The sequence below is a fragment of the Panthera tigris genome, chromosome C2 (genome assembly GCF_018350195.1).
Source record: "Panthera tigris isolate Pti1 chromosome C2, P.tigris_Pti1_mat1.1, whole genome shotgun sequence".
Classification (NCBI taxonomy): Eukaryota; Metazoa; Chordata; class Mammalia; order Carnivora; family Felidae; genus Panthera; species Panthera tigris.
Genome location: NC_056668.1, coordinates 92,358,044 through 92,379,382, shown reverse-complemented (window position 1 = coordinate 92,379,382; position 21,339 = coordinate 92,358,044). Strand labels below are relative to the sequence as shown.

Sequence of the window (21,339 nt, the reverse complement as noted above, 5' to 3'; positions counted from 1 at the left end):
CACTTTGTTCATGAGCATTACATAGACTAAACAGCTCACTGTGCTAAACAGAGCAAACGTGCTCATGAAAAGAAATGTGTGAGTCCTATACTTGTAACATTTCAGGCTAATCACCTGATATGTTTGAAATAAAACACAATGGTGACCTTAAGGCTAAGATTTGCACAAAAATTTTCCATTTGCAAAACACACACCTATAATATCATTTAACCCCTTTCACAAGTGTTGAGGAAGATATAGTCATTACCCCTTGTTCAGAGATGCTGAAAAATGCAGAGAAGCTAATACAAAGAAAAATTAAGCAATTTGTAAAAGTCAAGGCTAGTCATTGATGTTACACGAATTCAAATTCAGGCTTTGATTGCTAAAGCTTCATTCACCACATTACAAGAAAACTTATAGATCTACTCTATTTATAATTACAGAATGAATCTTTGAAAATCTAGAATTATTTAAAAAATCATTGACCTGTTCCATTGATTTATGTGCCTGTTTTCTGTTTTTGTGTCAGTACCATACTGTCTTGATGACTACAGCTTTCTAATACAGCTTGAAGTGGGGAATTGTGATACTTCCAGTTCTGATTTTCTTTTTTAACATTATCTTGGCTATTCAGAGTCTTTTCTGCTTCCATAAAATTTTTAGAATTGTCTGTTCTAGCTCTGTGAAGAATGCTGGTGTTATTTTAATAGGGATTGCACTGAATATGTAGATTTCTTTGGGTAGTATCGACATATTAACAATATTCGTTCTTCCAATCCATAAGCATGGAATGTTTTTCCATTTCTTGGTGTCTTCTTCAGTTTCTTTCATAAGCAGTTTATAGTTTTTAACATACAGATCTTTTACTTCTTTGGTCAGATTTATTCCTAGGTAACTTAGGGTTTTTGGTGAAATTGTAAATGGGATTGATTCTTTGATTTCTCTTTCTGCTGCTTCATTATTGGTGTATAGATTTGCAACAGATTTCTGTACAGTGAATTTATATCCTATGATTTTGCTGACTTTATGTATCAATTCTAGCAGTTTTTTGGTGGAGTCTTTCAAGTTTTCTGTATAGAGTATCGTGTCATCTGTGAAGAGTGAAAGTTTGACTTCTCCCTTGACAATTTGTATGGCTTTTATGTCTTCGTGTTGTCTGATTGCTGAGGCTAGAACTTCCAGTACTATGTTGAACAACAGTGGTGAGAGTAGACATCCCTATCATGTTCCTGACTTAGGGGGAAAGCTCTCAGTTTTTCCACATGGAGGATGATATTAGCTGTCGGTCTTTCATATATGGCCTTTATGATGTTCAGGTATGTTCCTTCTATCCCTACTTTCTTGAGGGTTTTTACTTCCCAGAAATGGAGCCACTAATGTATGTATGGCTAACTAATTTTTGACAAAACAAAAAAGAATATCCAATGCAAAAAAGACAGTCTTTTCAGCAAATGGTGTTGGAAAAACTGGACAGCAACATGCAGAAGAATGAAATGGGACCACTTTCTTAAACCACACACAAAAATAAATTCAAAACGGATAAAAGTCCTAAATGTGAGACAGGAAACCATCAAAATCCTACAGGAGAAAACAGACAGCAACCTTTTTGACCTCAGCCGCAGCAACTTCTTACTAGACACGTCTCCAGAGGCAGGCAAAACAAAAGCAAACATGAACTACTGGGACCTCATCAAGATAAAAAGTTTCTGCACAGCAAAGGAAACAATCAACAAAAACTAAAAGGCAACCTATGGAATGGGAGAAGGTATTTGCAAATGATATTTCCGATAAAGGATTGGTGTCCAAATACATAACGATCTTATAAAACTCAATACCTAAAAACCAAATAATCCAGTTTGAAAATGAGCAGAAGATGTGAATAGACATTTTTCCAAAGAGGACATCCAGATAGCTAACAGAAACACGAAAAGATGCTCAACATCACTCATCATCAAGGAAATACAAATCAAAACCACAATAAGATACCACCATCCCTGTTAGAATGGCTAAAATTAACAATTCAGGAAACAACAGATGTTGGCGAGGATGTGGATAAAGGAGACTCCTTTTGCACTATTGGTGGGAATGCAACTATTGGTGGTGCAGCCACTCTGGGAAACAGTATGAAGGTTCCTCAAAAATTAAAAATAGAACTACCCCATGACCCAGTAACTGCACTACTAGGTATTTATCCAAAGGATACAAAAATACTGACTCAAAGGGGCACATGCACCCCAATGTTTATAGCAGTGCTATCAATAATAGCCCAATTATGGAAAAAGACCAAATGTCCATTGAATGATGAATGGAGGAAGAAGATGTGGTATATAAACACAATGGAATATTACTTGGTGATCAAAAAGAATGAAATCTTAATCTTGCCATTTGCAGCAACAGGGATGGAACTAGAGCATATTATGCTAAGAGAAATAAGTCAGAGAAAGACAAACATATGATTTCCCCTCTATGTGGAATTTAAGAAACAAAATATATGAACATAAGAGAAGGGAAGGAAAAATAAAATAAGATAAAAACAGAGAGGGAGATAAAGCACAAGACTCTTATATGCAGAGAACAAACAGGGCTGTTGGAGGGGAAGTGGGTAGGGGGGTATGGACGTTAGGGAGGGAACTTTTTGTGATGAGCACTGGGTGTTATATGTAAGTGATGACTCACTAAATTCTACTCCTGAAACCAACACTACACTATATGTTAACTAACTTGAATTCAAATTAAAAAAATCACTTGACCTTGCAGGAAGTAGAAGCAAACATATCTCTGCTGTTTTTATTATTCATACTTACCCCAGTCCACAACAATTACATGTTTTATAACATTTCAAAATTTTAAGGACATTACTGCTTTTAATATCCCAGTGAGAATTTACAGAGGAAGAAGTTGCAGAAAGACTAAATGACTGGTTCATTCCTTCAGAATGGATTTTAGAGCTGGTGTATTAGAAAATGGGAAACCAATATAAAAGAATCATCTTAAAATAACATAGGAATAAACTCAACCATGAGGTGTGCCTGTGCAGCCTATTTGCCAGTTTCAAGGACCAAAATGAACAACATTTCCCTGAAGGCAGTATTCAGCATGGGAATTGTGCATTAGCACCCCTGGTCTGTTTTCCAAGAACCACATGGAAATCAAAAGCAGGGGAACAAACCAGCAATAAATGGTAGATTCACATTCCAAAGAGGGGTCCTGACAGCAGATGCACTGTTGCATAAGAATACTGCTCCATTACATTAATATACTGCTTCTTCATTTATGGACCATTTCTGTATCTATGAGTAAAAAGAAAGGAAAGATAAAAGCCAAATGGATACTGACTCCAGAGTTAAGGCTAGTCTAAATTATTATAAGAGAAAGAATGCAACTAGGATGAGACATAAAACACCAAGCAAGATGATTATAAACTAAAATGCAGTCAACTTGAATACAAGGGTAGATGATGACCTATCTAGGTGAAGAGCCATTGGAGCAATGGTAAAGTATAATGGAGGTAATACGGGAATGCTGAAGCCAGGGTTATTGTAACTGATCTATTGCAAGCTGTCATAATTTTTAAAAATAAGCATAAAAAGTTGTGAATTTATTTAATATAAATAGAATATAATCCTTTTATTATATCTTTTGCAACTTGGACAGGCAACTCAAGAAATCTGATCCAGGGGTGCCTGGGTGGCTCTGTCGGTTAAGCATCTGACTTCAGCTCAGGTCATGATCTCACAGTTTGTGAGTTTGAGCACCGCATCGGGCTCTCTGCTGACAGCTCAGAGCCTGGAGCCTGCTTTGTATTCTTTGTCTCATTCTCTCTCTGCCTCTCTCCAACTTGTGCTCTGTCTCTGTCTCTCAAAAATATATAAAAACATAAAAAGAAAGAAAGAAAAGAAAGAAAGAAAGAAAGAAAGAAAGAAAGAAAGAAAGAAAGAAAGAAAGAAAAGAAAGAAAATCTGATCCAGCTTCAGACCCTGCTTATTAATGAAAACTCAAGAGAGGGTCAATCTGTTTTGTTCTGCCTTTAGTATGTCTTAAATTTTCCTCTCATATCAGAAATAGTCACTGCTGTCTCCTTTTCCCTCCTCTCCTCCTAACCTCCTCACCTCCCTGCCTTATCTTCTCCCCTCTTCGTCTTCCTCTTCTTTTTTCTCCTCCTATCCTCTGCCTCTTTATCTCCCTCCCCTTCCCTCTTCATGTACTTGTCCTTCTCTTTCTTCACGTCCTCTCCTTCTTCCTTTCCTTCTCTCCTTCCTCCTCTTCTTTTCCTTTTCCTCCTCCTCCTCTCTTTCCCTTCCTCTCCCTTTCTTCCTCTTCTTCTCCTGCTTCCCTTGTTTCTTCTCCTTTAGAAAAGAAACTTCAAATAAGATGTCTGAGCTATCAGGGTGTGTTTCTTGTGTTCTTATTAAGATAAGCAAATAATGATTCTTAGACACTTGGACATTTCTATTCCTTGGATAAAATATATGACCATATTTAATTATTTTTTGGAATTTATTTGCTTTAAACTTCATTGTCTTTTTTCTCACTTAATTTTTTAAAACACAAATAAGGCTATGTGTTTATCTTTCAAGACAGTTTTATTAATTCATGTGATAATCACAAAGAGGCAGGGCTTCAGGTAAAAAGAAAAAAAAAGTGGTGATGATGTATGTTAGAGTCTTGTGACTTAAAACCTGTGTTGCATCAATGTTGTGCAGTAGACTTGCTACATATCATTACCCACAAATCACACATGTGAAAAGCAAGGATTTTTCAAACCAATCAGAGAAGTGGAAGGTGAGCCTATAATTTTATGATTTTAGGGACAATGCTCCCTATATCCCACTGCTACCTCAATCTGGGGTGGGAACCCCTCCAGATTTTAAAGATAGTATGATTTTCATTATTTTTAAGCTGAAATGAGATGATACCAGAGTTTTTAGGAGAAAGAAAAATTACTGCAATGTTTGCTAGGTGTGGTTCCTTCATCTGTAAAATGGTAGTAAGGAAAACTCAGGAAGTTACTGGAAGGATTAACTAAGACAGCATATGAAGCACCTAATCACACCTGCTACAAGGAAGGTGTTTGAGAAATACTTGTTCTCATTCCTGCTTGAGAACTGTTTCTTATGTGGTCTGTTTTGCACTGCCGAAAGGTATCGTGGCTGTTCCCTGCAGTATGGCACAGTGAATACTTTGCCTTTCCACAGAAATGAGAATGTTTTATATTCTTTTAGAGTTATGCTTCATATATCTTCAGTGGAAGTATCTTTTTTATAGGTAAATATATTTTTGTGGGGAGAAAATAGAAAGATACATAAAGGTACTAATAATGATTCATACAGTGTTTTTTAACATGCCTAAGCTTTTGAAGAGTCAAAATGCCTGACTTGCAAAAAGTCCAACCAGATATCCTTACGCCGTGATTCCCATTTATCATCTTCATGCTCTTCAGCTCATGTAAACATACATGTATACATGGTCACACAAACATATAGATTGTGTTAATTTCATTCAGTTGGAAGGAATAGCCAGTAATCAAGGGATTATCAAAGGATGGAGCTAGGAAGAAACATTTCCTAGCTCAAACCTTTCTAAGTTGAGAAAAATGAGTACGGATACTGTAATGTCTTTCTTGAAATGAATGGCAGTGTCTTTAAAATGGTTACCCATATGTTTTCTCAAAGCAAGACACTGTAAGGTACCCAGGGTTGTATACATTCAGGTTAAGATCAAACATTTTTCTTTTGTGTTCCTATTATTATCCTCCAAGTGGTATCAACACTGCTACTTAGTAGCCTACACATTTGTTCATATCAAGAAGAAACTGGCACCAGCAATGCTCCCATTTTTTTTTATTAATATTGTGATTTTGTTTAAGTTCATCCAAACTGTGAGGATTATTTTGTCTTAATACTATTGAACTATTGAATTTAATGGCCAAACTTTATTTACTTTTGCTTACCAATTTAAATTTAAAATTTCCCTAGTTTTAAGGTATATTTGACAAAAATTGTATGTATTTAAAGTATAAAGTATGATGGCTTGATACATGTACACATTGTGAAATTACCACAGTGAAGTTAATTAACACATTATTGCCTCACATGGTTCCTTTTTTTTTTCTTTTGGTGTGGTGAAAACGCTTATGATTTATTTTAATAGCAAAATTCAAATATACAATACAGTCCTCATGCTCTATGTTGGATTCCCAGAACTTGTCATCTTATAACTGAAAGTTTGTAACCTTTGACCAGTATCTTCTCATTTTCCCAACCCCCCCGCCCAGGCACCAGCAATCACCATTCTACTCTCGGATTGTATGAGTTAGACTGTTCACATGTGAGATCACACAGTATTTGTCTTTCTGTGTCTGGTTTATTTCACTTAGCATAACATTCTCCAGGTTCATTCATGTTGTCACAAATAACAGGATTTCCTGCTTTTTATGGTTGGATTATATTCCCTTGGGTGTGTGTGTGTGTGTGTGTGTGTGTGTGTGTGTGTGTGTGTTTGTATACATATCAGATTTTCTTTATCCATTCATCCATTCACAGACATTCAGTTTGTTTCCTTATTTTAACTATTGTGAAAAATGTTGCAATGAACACGTAAATGCAGATATCCTTTCAAGATACTGACCTTATTTCTTTGGGTATCTATCTAATAGTAGGATTGCTGGATCACACAGTAGTTCTATTTTTAATTTTTGAAGACTCTCTATTTTTTTCTAAAATGGCTATAACAATTTACATTCCCATCAACAATGTGCAAGTGTTCCCTTTTGTCTGTATCTTTGGCAACACTTGTTCTCTCTTGTCTTTTTTTTTAATTTATTTTTACATTTATTTATTTTTGAGAGACAGAGAGAGCACAAGTGGGGAGGGGCAGAGAGAGAAGGAGACAGAATCTGAAGCAGGCTCCAGGCTCTGAGCTGTCAGCACAGAGCCCGACATGGGGCTCAAACCCACAAACAGCAAGATCATGACCTGAGCCAAAGTTGGACGCTCAACCAACTGAGCCACCCAGGTGCCCCTCTCTTGTCTTTTTTTTAAGTGTTTATTTTTGAGAGAGAGTGAGAGAGAGAGAGAGAGAGAGAGAGAGAGAGAGAGAGACAGAGAGACAGAATATGAACGGGGGAGAGGCAGAGAGAAAGGGGGACAGAGGATCCTAAGTGGGCTCTGTGCTAACAGCAGAGAACCTGATGTGGGACTCAAAATCACAAGCCGTGAGATAACAGCCAGAGCTTAACTGACTGAGCCACCCAGGCATCTCTCTTGTTTTTTCCATAATAGCTATTCTAATAGATATGAAGTGGTATTTCATTGTTTTGATATACATTTCCCTGATGATTAGTAATGTTGATGCCCATTCATATATCTCTTGGCCATTTGTATGTCTTCTTTGAAAAAACGTCTATCTGGGTCTTTTGCCAATATTTTAATCTGTTTTTTATTTTTATTTTTTTTTTGCATTTGAGTTGTAAGAGTCCCTTGTATATTTTGGATGTTAACTCCTTATCATATATAAGGTTTGAAAATATTTTCTCCCATTCCATAGGTTGCTTTTTCTTTTTGTTCATTGTTTCCTTTGCTGGGCGGAGCTTTTTACTTTGACATAGTTCCACCTGTTTATTTTTGTTTTTGTTGCTTGTACTATTGGTGTCCTCTCCAAAAAAATCACTGCCAAGACCAATGTCAAGGAGATTCCCCCCCTACATTTTCTTCTAGGACTTTTATGCTTTCAGAGCTTATTTTTAAATCTTTAATCCATTTTGAGTTGAGTTTTGTTCATGGTATAAGGATCTAATTCCATTAGTTTGCATGTGGATATCCATTTTTTTTTCAGCAACATTTATTGAAGAGACTATCCTTTTTCCATTGTATATGCTTGGCATCCTTGTCATAGATCCATTTTTCATATATATGTGGGTTCATTTCTGGGCTGTTTGTCTGTTCTGTTCTATTGATCTATGTGTCTGTTTATATGCCAATACCATTCGGGTCTGATTTCTTTGTTAGCTTTGTAATATAGTTTGAAATTAGGAAGTGCAATGCCTCCAGCCTTGTTCCTTCTCAAGATTGCTCTGGCTATTTAGGGTTTTCTGTGGTTCCATATGAATTTTAGGACTGCATTTTCGACTGTGAAAAACGCCATTGGAATTTTCATAGGATTGTACTCAATCTATAAATTGCTTTGGTAAGTATGGATATTCTAACAATATTAATTCTTCTAATCCATGAATACAGGTTACCTTTTCATTTATTTGAGTCTTCTATCTTTCATCAATATTTTACAGTTTTTAGTGTATAGGTCATTCATCTCCTTGGTTAAATTTATTCCTTAGTATTATTTTATTATATTTGATGCTATTATAAATAGGATTGTTTTCTTGATGTCTTTTTTCAGATAGTTCATTGTTAATGCATAAAAATGCAAATGATTTTTGTATGTTGACTTTGTTTCCTACAACTTTACCCTATTTCTTTATTAGTTTTAACAGTTTCTTGATGGAGTCTTTAGGGTTTCTGTCTATAAAATCACACCATCTGCAAATAGAGACAATTTAACTTCTTTCTTTCCCATTTGAATGCCTTTTATCTATCTTTCTTGCCTAATTTCTCTGGCTAGGATTTCCACTACTATGTTAAATATAAGTGGTGACAATGAGCATACTTGTCTTGTTCCTGATCTTAGAGGAAAAACTTTGAGTTTTTCACCATTGAGTACGATGTTAGCTGTGGCCTTGTCATATATGGTCTTGATTATGTTGAGGTTGTATTTCTTCTTTACCTAATTTGTTGAGAGATATATTTTTTTTATTATCACCAGGCTTTTGAATTTTGTCAAATGCTTTTTCTGCATCTATTCAGATAATCATATGATTTTTATCTTTTATTTTGTTAAAGTGATGTATTATGTTTTTTGTTTACAAATGTTGAACCATCCTTGCATCTCAGGAATGCATCCCACTTGATTATGGTGCATGATCCTTTTTTTTTTTAATGTTTATTTTTGAGAGAAGAGAGACAGAACGTGAGCAGGGGAGGGGCAGAGAGGGAGACACAGAATATGAAACAGGCTCCAGGCTCTGAGCTGTCAGCCCAGAGCCCAATGTGGGGCTCGAACTCATGGACTATGAGATCATGACCTGAGCTGAAGTCAGAAGCTTAACCAACTGAGCCACCCAGGCGCCCCAGTGCATGATCCCTTTAATGTGCTGTTGAATTCAGTTTACTAGTATTGTTCTGAGGATTTTTGTGTCTATGTTAACCAAAGATATTGGAATGTAATTTTCATATCTTAAAGTGTTCTGGTTTGGCTTTTGTATCAGGGTAATTAGTTTGGAAGTATTTTATTCTCTTCTAGTTTTTGGAAGAGTGTGAGAGGAGTGGAGTTAATTCTTCTTTAAATGTTTGGTATAATTCACCAGTGAAGCCCTCTGGTCCTTTGAGGGAAGGCTTTTGATTATTGCTTTGATATCCATACTTATTAGTCTGTTCAGATTTTCTATTGCTTCATGATTCTGTCTTTGCAGGTTGTACGTTTCTATGAATTTGTCCATGTCTTCTAGGTTATCAAATTTGTTGGTTATGGTATTCTCTTATAATCTTTTGTATGTCTGAGGCATAAGCTGTAATGTCTTCTCTTTCATTCATAATTTTATTTGAATCCTCTCTTTTCTTGATTAGTCTAACTAAAGATTTGCCAATATTTTTTATCTTTTCAAAACATCAACTCTAGTTTTGTTGATTTTTTTCTGTTTTTTTTTTTTTGTTCTACATTTCATTTATTTTGCTCTAATTTTTATTCTTTCTTGTTTTCTACTAACTTTAGGTTTAGTTTGTTCTTCTTTTTCAAGTTCCTTGAAGTATGAAGTTAAGTTGTTTATTTAACATCTTTCTTTCTTTTTAAAAATATTTCCTTTTTCATTTTGAGAGACAGAGAGACAAAGTGTGTGCAAGCAGGGAAGGGCAGAGAGAGAGGCAGAGAGAGAATCCCAAGCAGGTTCCACATCCAGCACACAGGCCTACATGCGGCTCAATCTCAAAATGGTGAGATCATGACCTGAGCTGCTTATCAAGAGTAGGGTGCTTAACTGACTGAGCCATCCAGTCACTCCTAATACCTTCCTTTTTTCTTAATGTAAGCATTTATCTCTATAATCTTCCCTTTTAGAACTGGTTTTGCTGGATCCCATAAGTTTTGGTATATTGTGTTTTCATTTTTTTTTTTTTTTTTGACTCAGGATACTTTTTGATTTCCATTTTGATTTCTTTGACTCATTGGATTTTCAGGAGTATGTCATTTGATTTGCATGCATTTGTAAATTCGCCAATATTCTTTTTTTTAAAATTATTTCTAGTTTCATACTGTTGTGGTCATAGAAGATATTTGACATGTTTTCAATATTTTTAAATTTGTGAAGACTTACTTTGTGGCTCTATTTATGATCTATCCTGGAGAATGTTCCATGTGGGCTTGGAAAGGATGTGCATTCTGGTAGTGCTGGATGGAATATTCTGTGTGTGTGTGTGTGTGTGTGTGTGTGTGTGTGTGTGTGTGTTTATATTTTTAAATTTAGCTACTACCACTCCACATCAGTGGGGAACAGCCACAGCGCCTCTGTATATATTTGTTAGGTCCATTTGGTCTATAGTGTTATTCAAGTCTGCTTTTCCTTTTTGATTTTCTGTTTGGATGACTTATCCATTATTGGGAAAGGGGTATTGAAGTCCCTTGCTATTATTGTATTTCTGTTTGTTTCCTCCTTTAGTTCTGTTAATATTTGTTTTAAATATATGTGTGCTCCAATATTGGCTCCCATTGGTTATCCAGGCTGATGGGACTACCTCTGGAACTGGAGTTGACATGAGTTAGAGCCAGGTCATGTGGCTGTTGCTGCATCCACAGTAGGATCTGCAGTTGGTGGGTCTGTTACCAGGGACTTAGGTGGGCATGAATCATGTCTGTTTTAAGATCACTTAAAACAGTAATTGTCTTCTTTGGATAAATGTCTATTCATGTCTTCTGCCCATTTTTTAACTGGATTATTTGTTTTTTGGGTGTTGAGTTTGGGAAGTTCTTTATAGATTTTGGATATAAGATATGTCATTTGCAAATACCATCTCCCATTCCACAGGTTGCCTTTTAGTTATGTTGATTGTTTCTTTCACTGTGCAGAAGATTTTTATCTTGATGAAATCCCAATAGTTTTTTTTTTTTTGCTTTTGTTTCCCTTGCCTCAGGAGACATGCCTAGAAAGAACTTGCTACAGCTGATTTCCAAGAGGTTACTGCCCATGTTCTTCTGTAGGATTTTTATGTTTTCCTGTCTCACATTTAGGTTGTTCATCCATTTTGAATACATTTTTGTGTATTGTGTAAGAAAGTGGTTCACTTTCATTCTTTTGGATGTTGTTGTACAGTTTTTTCAATACCATTTGTTGAAGAGACAGTCTTTTCCCCATTGGATATTCTTTCCTGCTTTGTTGAAGATTAATTGACCATATAGTTATGGGTTCATTTCTGGGTTATCTGTTCTGTTACATTGTTCTATGTGTCTCTTTTTATGCAAGTACCATACTCTTTTGATCACTACAGCTTTGTAATATAAGTGGAAGTCTGGAATTGTGATGCTTTCAGCTTTGTTTTTCTTTTTCAAGGTTTCTTTGGCTATTAGGGGTATTTTGTGGTTCCATATAAATTTTAGGATTGCTTGTTCTTGTTCTGTCAAGAATGCTGTTGGTAGTTTGATAAGGATTGCATTAAATGAGTAGATTGCTTTGAGTAGTATAGACATTTTAGCAATATTTTGTTCTTCCAATTCATGAGCATGAAATGTCTTTCTATTTCCTTGTGCCATCTTCGATTTCTTTCATCAGTGTTTTATGGTTTTCAGAGTACAGGTCTTTCACCTCTTCGGTTAGGTTTATTTCTAGGAGTCTTATTGTTTTTGGTGTAACTGTAAATAGGATTTTTTTAAATTTATCTTTCTGCTGTTTCATTATTGGTATACAGAAATGCATCAGATTTCTATATGTTGATTTTGTATCCTTTGGATTTACTGAATTTATTTATTAATTCTAGCAGATTTCTGGTGGAGTCTTTTGGGTTTTCTATATAGAGTATCATGTCATCTGCAACTAATGAAATTTTACTTCTTCCTTGCTTACTTGGATGCCTTTTATTTATTTTTGTTTTCTTATTGCTGTGTCTAGGTCTTCCAGTACTATGTTGAAGAACTGTGGTGAGAATGGACATCCCTGTCTTGTTCCTGACCATACAGAAAAAAAAGCTTTCAGCTTTCCCCGTTGAAGATGATATTAGCTGTGGGTTTTTCATATATGGCCTTTAGTATATTGAGGTATGTTCCCCTCTAAACCTATTCTGCTGAGGGTTTTTATCATGCATGTTGTACTTTGTCAAATGCCTTTCTTGCATTTATTGAAATGATTATATGGTTCTTATTCTTTCTTTTATTAATTTGGTGTATCACACTGATTGATTTGTGAATACTGAACCACCCTTGCAACCCAGGAATAAATACTACTTGATTGTGGTAAATGATTTTTTTAATGTACTATTGAATTTATTTTCTGGTATTTTATTGAGAACTTTTGTAGCTATGTTCATCAGGGATATTGGTCTGTAGTTGTCTTTTCTAGTGGAGTCTTTATCTGGTTTTGGTATCTGAGTAATGCTGATCTCATACAATGAATTTGGAAGTCTTCTTTCCTTTTCTACTTTTTGTAATAGTTTGAGAAGGAAAGGTATTAACTTTTATTTATTTAAAAAATTTTTTTTTCTTAGAATTTTTTTAACGTTTATTTATTTTTGAGAGAAAGAGAGAGAGAGAGAGAGAGACAGAGTGCAAGCAGGGGAGGAACAGAGAGAAGGAGACACAGAACCTGCAGCAGGCTCCAGGCTCTGCACTGTCAGCATGGAGCCCAGCATGGGGCTCGAACTCATGAACCATGAGATCATGACCTGAGCTGAAGTCAGATGCTTAACTGACTGAGCCTCCCAGGCGCCCCTAACTTTTCTTTAAATGTTTAGTAGAATTTGCCTATGAAGCCATCTGGCCCTGTACTTTTGTTTCTTGGGAGTTTTTTGATTACTGATTCAATTTCTTTGCTGGTTATCAGTCTGTTCTGGTTTTCTATTTCTTCCTGTTTCAATTTTGGTAGTTTATATGTTTCTAGGAATTTATCCATTTCTTCCGGGTTTTCCAATTTGCTGGCGTATAGGTTTTCATAATATTCTCTTATAATCGTTTGTAATTTGTGGTGATACTGATTTTTTTCAAAGAACCAGCTCCAGTTGATCTCTTCTATAGTTTGTTTCTTTTTAGATTTTATATAATTTATTTCTGCTCTAATACTTATCATTTCCTTCCTTCTGCTGGCTTTAGGCTTCTTTTGTTATTGTTGTTGTTGTGTTTTTTTCTTTTTTCCTAGCTCTTTTAGGTGTAAGATTAGGTTGTTTACTTGAGATTTTTTTGCTTCTTGTTGTAGGTCTGTATTGCTATATACTTCCCTCTTTGGACCATTTTTGCTGCATCCCAAAGATTTTAGACTGCTGCATTTTCATTTCATTTGTTTCATTTATTTTTAAAATTTCTTTGATTTTCTGGTTGACCCATTCACTGTTTAGTAGCATGTTTTTTAACCTCCATGTATTTGTGGTCTTTCCAATTTTTTTTCTAGTGGTCAGAGAAGGTGCATGGTATGATTTCAATCTTTTTGTAATTGTTGAGGCCTGATTCGTGACCATATATGTGATCTATTCTGGAGAATATCCCATGTGCACTTGAAAAGAATGTATATTCTGCTATTTTATGACGGAATGTTCTGAGTATATTTGTTACATCCATCTGATCCAGTTTTTTTTAGTCTGGGAAACTCTTGATCTCTCCTTCTAAGTTCTGAATGATAACTTTGCTGGATAGAGTATTCTTGGCTATAGATATTTCCCATTCAGCACTTTTAATATATCATGCTACTCCCTTCCAACTTGCCAACTTTCTGTTCGGGAATCTCTAGCTAGCCTTATGGGTTTTCCCTGGTAAGTTGAGGGCTTCTTTCGTTTTGCTGCTCTTAAGATTTTTCCTATGTCACTATACTTTGCAAGTTTAGTTGCAATATGTCTTTGTGTTGGCCTCCTTTTGTTGATTTTGGTGGGAGTTCTTTGTGCCTCCTGGATCTGGATGTCTGATTCCTTTCCTAAATTAGGGAAGTTTTCTGATATTATTTCTTCAAATAAATTCCCCCCCCCCCTTTTCTCTCTCTTCTTCTGGGAATCCTATGATACAAATGTTATTATATTTGATGGAGTTACTGAGTTCCCTAAATCTATTTTTGTGCTGCATAATTCTCTCTTTTGTTCACCTTCATTATTTTCTATTATTTTGTCTTCTAGGTCACTGACTCATTCCTCTGCTTCTTTCAGTCTGCTGTTCATTGCATCAAGCCTGTTTCCAATCTCATTTATTGCATTTTTTGTCTCTGATTCTTTTTAAACTTATCTCCGTGGTAAGGGTGTCACTGATGTCTTCTTTTCTCAAGCCCAGTGAATATCCTTATGATTGCTGCTTTAAATTCTCAATTAGGCATGTTACTTGTATCTTTTTCACTTAGATCTCTGGCCATGTCCTCATCTTGTTCTTTCATTTGGGATAAATTCCTCCATCCTGGAATTTTGTCTACGTTTTTGCTTTCTTCTCTGTGTTAGAAAATCCAGTTATGTCTCCTGGTCCTGAAAGTAATAGCTTAATGAATAAAAGGTTATGTAGTAACCAGGGACTGTTGCTTCAAGAAGTGTCTCCAGTGTGTACTGCATGTGCTCTGCTGTTGTGTTTTGGCTGATCATCTGCAGAGGCTGTTCTTGCTGTTTTTGGGCAGTGTTCAGTCCCTGGCCTGAATATGACAAATTTAAACTAGGTGTGTTCTAGTTTGTTTCTGAAGTAAGACTTGACACCAACTCCACTAGAATTGAGGTCCTGCAGAACTCTCTGGTTGATGTGGTGTGAGTAGGGGTTTGTATTGGTTTTCTTGGTGAGGGGACTGCTGCACTGGGACTGAGGAAGGTTAACTGAGAACAGCAGTCCTGCCGGAGCACGGGTGGGGGGGGGGGCGTGTGTGTCTTGGTATAAGCAAGTTAGGCAGCCAGTGTCAGTGTTGTACTGCTTCTTGTAGGTGGCTCTGTGTTTATGCTAGGGGCTGGGAAGGAAAGTGGTGTCAGCCAACTCCTTTGTTCTGGAGAAGTGACTCTGTGAACTCCTGCTTCTCAGGGACTTGCTCCAAGAAGAGTGAATAATCTCCCCACCTCCAACCTCCCATATGCCCCAGGCATTCTAAAGATTGCTGTATCCCTGCTGTCTGCTTCTGGGTTATTTGCCTGCCTTCTCTCCAGGAGCAGGGCAATACCCCCAGGTTCTACCCCAGCCAAGCCCACTGACCTTTAAAAATCCAGGCTTTAAGCCCCACTGGTTGCAAGAACTCACAAAATTCAGTCCATCTCATTTTCCAAGCCAACGGCGGGGGGGGGGGGGGCTTTGGGGAAATGTTCTCCTAGTGTGTTTCCCTCTGTGCTTTTCTCTCTCTTGCCCTTCTCTGCAACCATGGTTCCCTCCTCTCCACAGCACCCACGATCCATTTCTCCCTTAAACTACATCTCCACACTTCCTACCTTTTTCAGTGTGGTCTCTTCTCTCCCTTTGGTTGCAGAGTTTCTTCTGTCAGTTTTCAGGTCAATTTCTGGGGTATTTGGATGATTTGATAGTTATCTAGTTGTGTTCATGGGATGAGACAAGCCTAGGTCTTCCCACTCCACTGCTATCTTCTTCTCTTTCCAAATATTTTAATGTTTTAAGCTCATATCACTTCTGAACACTTTACTCAAAATTGTGTATATAACACCTTAAAAATTGTATTTTCATAGAAGTTTTCAAATTGTCTACTTTATGGAGTATGTGATGGGTTCAAAAAGGTATCTGAAAAATAATAATCTCCTCTATGCAGATATAGTTTATTGGTAATAATAAATACCACTGAAAATAATAATAAATACCATTGAAAATGGTGGTGGTGGGATCGAAAAAAATACAAATATGATATATTTTGGGATTCAGGGAAGACTTAAATCACTTTACTTATATTTAACAATGAGAAAACTGATTTAAAGGGAAGTTAAGTTTCTTGCAGAAGTCAAAGCTAGTAATTGATGAAGCAGAGATTCAAATCCATGCCTTTGGTTGTTTTGTTTCCTTATATTTTGCCCCAAAGGTGATTTAAATGTACATTGTTTAATTTCTAAGTATTTGGAGAGATTTTCTAGATATCTTACTATTAATGATTTCTGATATAATAATTACATTAACCATATTCCATTGTGGTTAGGGAACAAGCTCTGTCAGATTTCACATTTTTAAAATTTTACAGAGTCTTATTTTTATCTCTAGTAATGCTCCTTTTCTTAATTTCTACCTTGTCTGATATTAATATAGACAAACCTGACATAAAAACAAGTTTTTATGTTTACTGTATAAGTAGATCATTTTTCTCCCTTTTATTTCCAACCTATATCTTTTTTGTAGACAGTATATAGTTAAATCTTGTGATTTAATCCAGACTGGCAATCTCTACCTTTTAATTGGAAAGTTTAATGTACATTTAATGTAATTATTAATATAGTTTGCTTCAACTCTACCATCTTGCTATTATCTTCCAGTATTCCATCCATTATTTGTTCCTCTCTTTCACCTTTCTGACTTATATTTAGTTAATTGAATCTTTAGTATATAATTTTAAGTCCATTATTGACTTGCTAGCTATACTTTTTCTATCTTTTAATGGCTACTGTAGGGATTATAACATGCAACCTTAATTTAACACAGACTACTTAGAGTTAATATTGTACTATGCTATGTAAAAGTCTTAGTAGTAAAATGACATTTGTACTCCCTCCCACAGGCCTTTGTGGTATTGTAGTCAAATATTTCACATCAAAATATGTAATCTTATTATTTATGGTTTTTCTTTCATCAGTTTTAAAGTTAGTCCATTGTATTCTGGCCTCTATTATTTCTGATTAAAAGTCACCTATTACTTGTATCACTGTTCTGTAGTATGTAATCTATTGTTTTCTTTTGGCTGCCTTTAATATTTTCTCTCCATGTTGGATTTTCAAGAATTTGATTATGATGTTCTTAGATGTGGTTCTTTTTGTTTTTATCCTGGTTGGGGCTAACTGAATATTCCTATTTTTTCATAAAATTTGGAAAATTTTCAGTAACTACTTTAATGTCCGATTCCCTCTTTCCTTTCCCTTTGAGACTTCAGTTACATGTATTCTAGATTTCCTGCTACTTTACCTGAGGACAGGTCACTGAAGTATTGGTTAATTTTTAAAAATCTCTTTTTTCTCCATTCTTCATGTTGGGTAATTTCTATAATTTGTCTTCAATCTTTAGCAGTCTCCAAAGTTCAATCGGTACATTTCAAAATTTCAGATATTTTATTAATCTGTGTTAAAATCTCCATTTAGTTATTTTCTTAGTTTTTATTTTTCTGTGGAGATTCTCATCTCTTCAGTTATTATTACCATTGTATCTCAAGGGCCTTGGACCTATATTTCACAGCTCTTTAAAGTCTTTCTCTACCAATTCCAACATTTGGGGCAGCTCAGGGTCTGTTTCTATGACTTTTTCTTAAGTATGAGTCTTATTTAACTACTTCTTTGCATGTGTATTAATTTTTAATTTTATGCTGGACATTCTGGATGAAACTGTGTAAGGAATCAGATTATGCATCATCCTTGCAAATTTGTTGATTTCTTTTTTCCCCTATCAAGTAATTAAATGGTGTATACATTTTTTCTTGTCATGCTTAGCTTTAGTCTTTGTTAGGGCAGGTCTATTTTGGTTTTAAGCTTAATCCTAAGGTGTGGTCCCTTCTAGAGGCCACGATCCTTACTCTTAAACATGGCCTTTCTGGGGTCTCAACTGAATGACTGAGGTACTCATTGAGGTCTTTTCATGTGGACACTCCACCATATCCCATCACTGCAGGTCCTCTCATATTTCCATTTAGCACTAAGTCTTGCAGCAGGGAATCTCTGCTACATGGAGCCTCACTCCTCACATTGGCTAAGAACCTATAATAAATCCTCATGCAGACTTCTACCCCATCTCCTCACACAGCTCCCTCTTCTTAGGCCACTTACCCTATAAATTATAGCTTTTCCCTTTTTCAGTCTAGTATTCTCATCTCTGCCTCCTCAGTTCAGTGAGACAACAATTTAACTTGTTATCCATCTCTCCGAATTAGGGCAGGAAAATAACCCTCACAAAAAACTGAGAAAATTGTGGGGCTCACCATGTGTATTTCCCTTCTCTCAAGGATCATAGTCCTGCTGTGACCATTGTCCATTACCTGAAAACAGTTGCCTAATATATTTTGTCCAGTTTTATAGTTGTTTACAGTGGAAAAATAGGTCCATTACCAATAACTCTGTCATGGATGGAATAAAAAAAATTCATGGATTTATATTTAATTTTCACAAAACTTTATTTTCACAAAACTTTGTGAAATAATATTTGTGAAGTAGGTACTATTATTATAATCTAACTTCATAGAGAATTAAACTCAGGCTAACTAATGAGTGGGGGAGTCAGAATTTGAACCTAGGCAGTCATATTCCAGACTCTTCTCTGATTCAATATACCATACTGCCTCTGCAACATGAAATTATGTTTATTTCCTTCATAGCATTTATCACATTATTTTTTCTCATGTATTTATTAATATTCATTTGTTTTTCACACTTTGACATTTCTTCTAATGTGTATAAATACCATACATTTCCTGTTACAACTGCTTCCCCACTTGCATAGCACAGGGTATTAATAGGCATTCAATAAATATTTGTTGAATGAATGAATGAATGAATGTAGATGCCACCATTATAAAAAAAATTGAAAATAAGATCTTTTGTACATATTTGGTATTTTAGATTTCATCTTGCTTGCTACCTTGTGGCATCAAAATTCTGCATCAAAACAAACAAGAATCTATAGGTGAGAAACACGCAAAAAAGTGGCATGCATCATTAAAATCTTTACAATTATATACATCAAAATGTAATTATATGATAGAAAAAGAGTTACAGCACGATTTCTACTCTTGTTGAGAGTAGAAATCAATCTTAGGAATATTCAAAACACTTCCTGATAAACAATGGCACTAATCTGATGAGGTAAGCACAGAATTGATGTGTTTCATGAATCTAGGCATCACTTTTGGTTGAAGTAAAAATACCATGGTATACATACCTGCCACTTTGGACGTGTTATTAGGAAAAGAATTATTAATAATTGTTTCTAGAGCCTTTCTATCACTTAGTTTCATATTTTAAATATCAATACACATCTGATTAATTTCAAAATGTATCTTTGTTGAACTTAAAACCATAAAGTTATGGTTCCTGTAGTCTTCCACATGACAAAACAATATGCATTTAGTTTTATCAGAAGCAAAACTACATGATGGTTTTTAAGCTAATTTTTGTGCTAACAAATCTCCTAAAGATATGCAGCAGACCTCACATTTACATAAAATTAAAGAAAGAATGCTTTAGCAAATGCAAATAAATGCAAAAAAGGAATATTTTAATTTTGATTCATGATTAGTATCAACCATCACAATATGGTAATAATACAAAAGCAAAGTTCTGCATTCATTGTATAATTAATGATTGTAAGCTATTTCTAGATTGAGAATTCTGATTAATTAATTTATTTTGAGAAATATATTTATTGATTATATATCAGTCTGTGTTTTAAAATCTGAGATCTTTAAAAACACTTTAATATTAGAATCATATGCACTGGCTTCTGCAGTTCTGCAGTATGACAAGCCCAGTAAAATGATTTATTTCACTCAGTGCATTATTAATTGTATGAATTGACTGTTTAACCTTTATTGATTTGCGTTTCTTATTTAATGTTCAACTTAGAAACAGAAGCAAAAGTTCTTATACTATAGAAAAAAAAGATAAAAGTTAATCTGAGTGTAATTGGTAAGATCATTTTACTATTCACCATTAAATATCCTCAGCAATTTTTAAGTCTTCAAAGAGTTCTCTTAGTTTTAAAACAAAAATTGTTAAATCTCAACAGTGAAATTATTGAAGTTTACCTTTGCATTGTTAGGACCTGTAGCATTTTATTGTTTCTTATATTTGGATTACAGTGCAATTTTACATTTATGTTCATCACTTATTTTTATAACACTGAGTTGATTTTTTATGTGATCATGCCATTTGGAACTCTTTTATTATTAAAAATGATTTAGGGGCACCTGGGTGACTCAGTCAGTTAAGCTTCTCTGACTTTGGCTCAGGTCATGATCTTGCAGTTCATGGGTTCGAGCCCTGCATTGTGCTCCGTGCTGACAGCTCAAGGCTGGAGCCTGCTTCAGATTCTGTGTCTCCCTATGTCTCTGCCCCTCCCCTGCTCACACTCTGTCTCTGTCTCTGTCTCTGTCACTCTCCCTCAAAAATAAATAAACTTTAAAAAATGATTTAAAAATCCATCAAACCCATTCTGATATCCAGGAGATATTTTTCTTAAAATGTTGGCCATGCTGGTGGCCGTCTTTATGTGTGGTAAAAACCATGGAGAAGGTGATAAATAGTTACTTTCTGTGCATCTTCATTTATTATTGTTTACATATGCCTATAGATTTTCCAGGTCAGTTCCAATTTCAAATATTTTTCCTCTTGTAATTACAAGTCACCCAAGTAGCCCAGGAATTCCAGTATTTTGACATACTGAAATATATGTTACATTTCCAATATTGATCCTTTCAAATGGAAATGGAATAAAATTATTTGACAGACTGCATGTCCCAATATTGGGTTTGGAAACTATGGATGCATAAAATGCTTCCAGAAAGTATTGGGTTGAATTTTCTTTTGGTGTCAAAGAGACTCTGCCTTGAGGTTCTGTAGTTGACTTAAGCAGGGAAATTTCTTTCAAGCAGGTTATCTTGTGGATTTCAAAGTGATTTTGTTGTCTGCAGGTCTTTGATGGCAAGGGTAAGCCTACAGATTTGAGATTTCCTTATGACTGTGAAGAATCTTGGGGAGATCTTTTAAATCCTTATGGATGTGGAGCCATAAATAATGTTTCCCATGCTGGCAGATCTCCCACTTACAAGATGGGTCTTAATACAACTGATAGTTAGGGTTCCTAGTGGTTATTAACAAGACAGGCATTATCTTCTCATGTTGATAGTGATTTGTTATTTGTATCCAAAAGAAGTGCAGAATGTGCAGAATGTGTGAGACCAGAGAATGAATAAGACAAGAA

The 21,339-nt window shown here is 35.3% G+C and overlaps 1 protein-coding gene across 4 annotated transcripts in view; it reads right to left on the bottom strand.

The window, feature by feature from the left end:
• SPATA16 (spermatogenesis associated 16) overlaps window positions 1-21,339 on the bottom strand; it is a 241,745-nt gene that overhangs the window by 143,286 nt on the left and 77,120 nt on the right. The gene's annotated exons all lie outside the window — the stretch shown is intronic.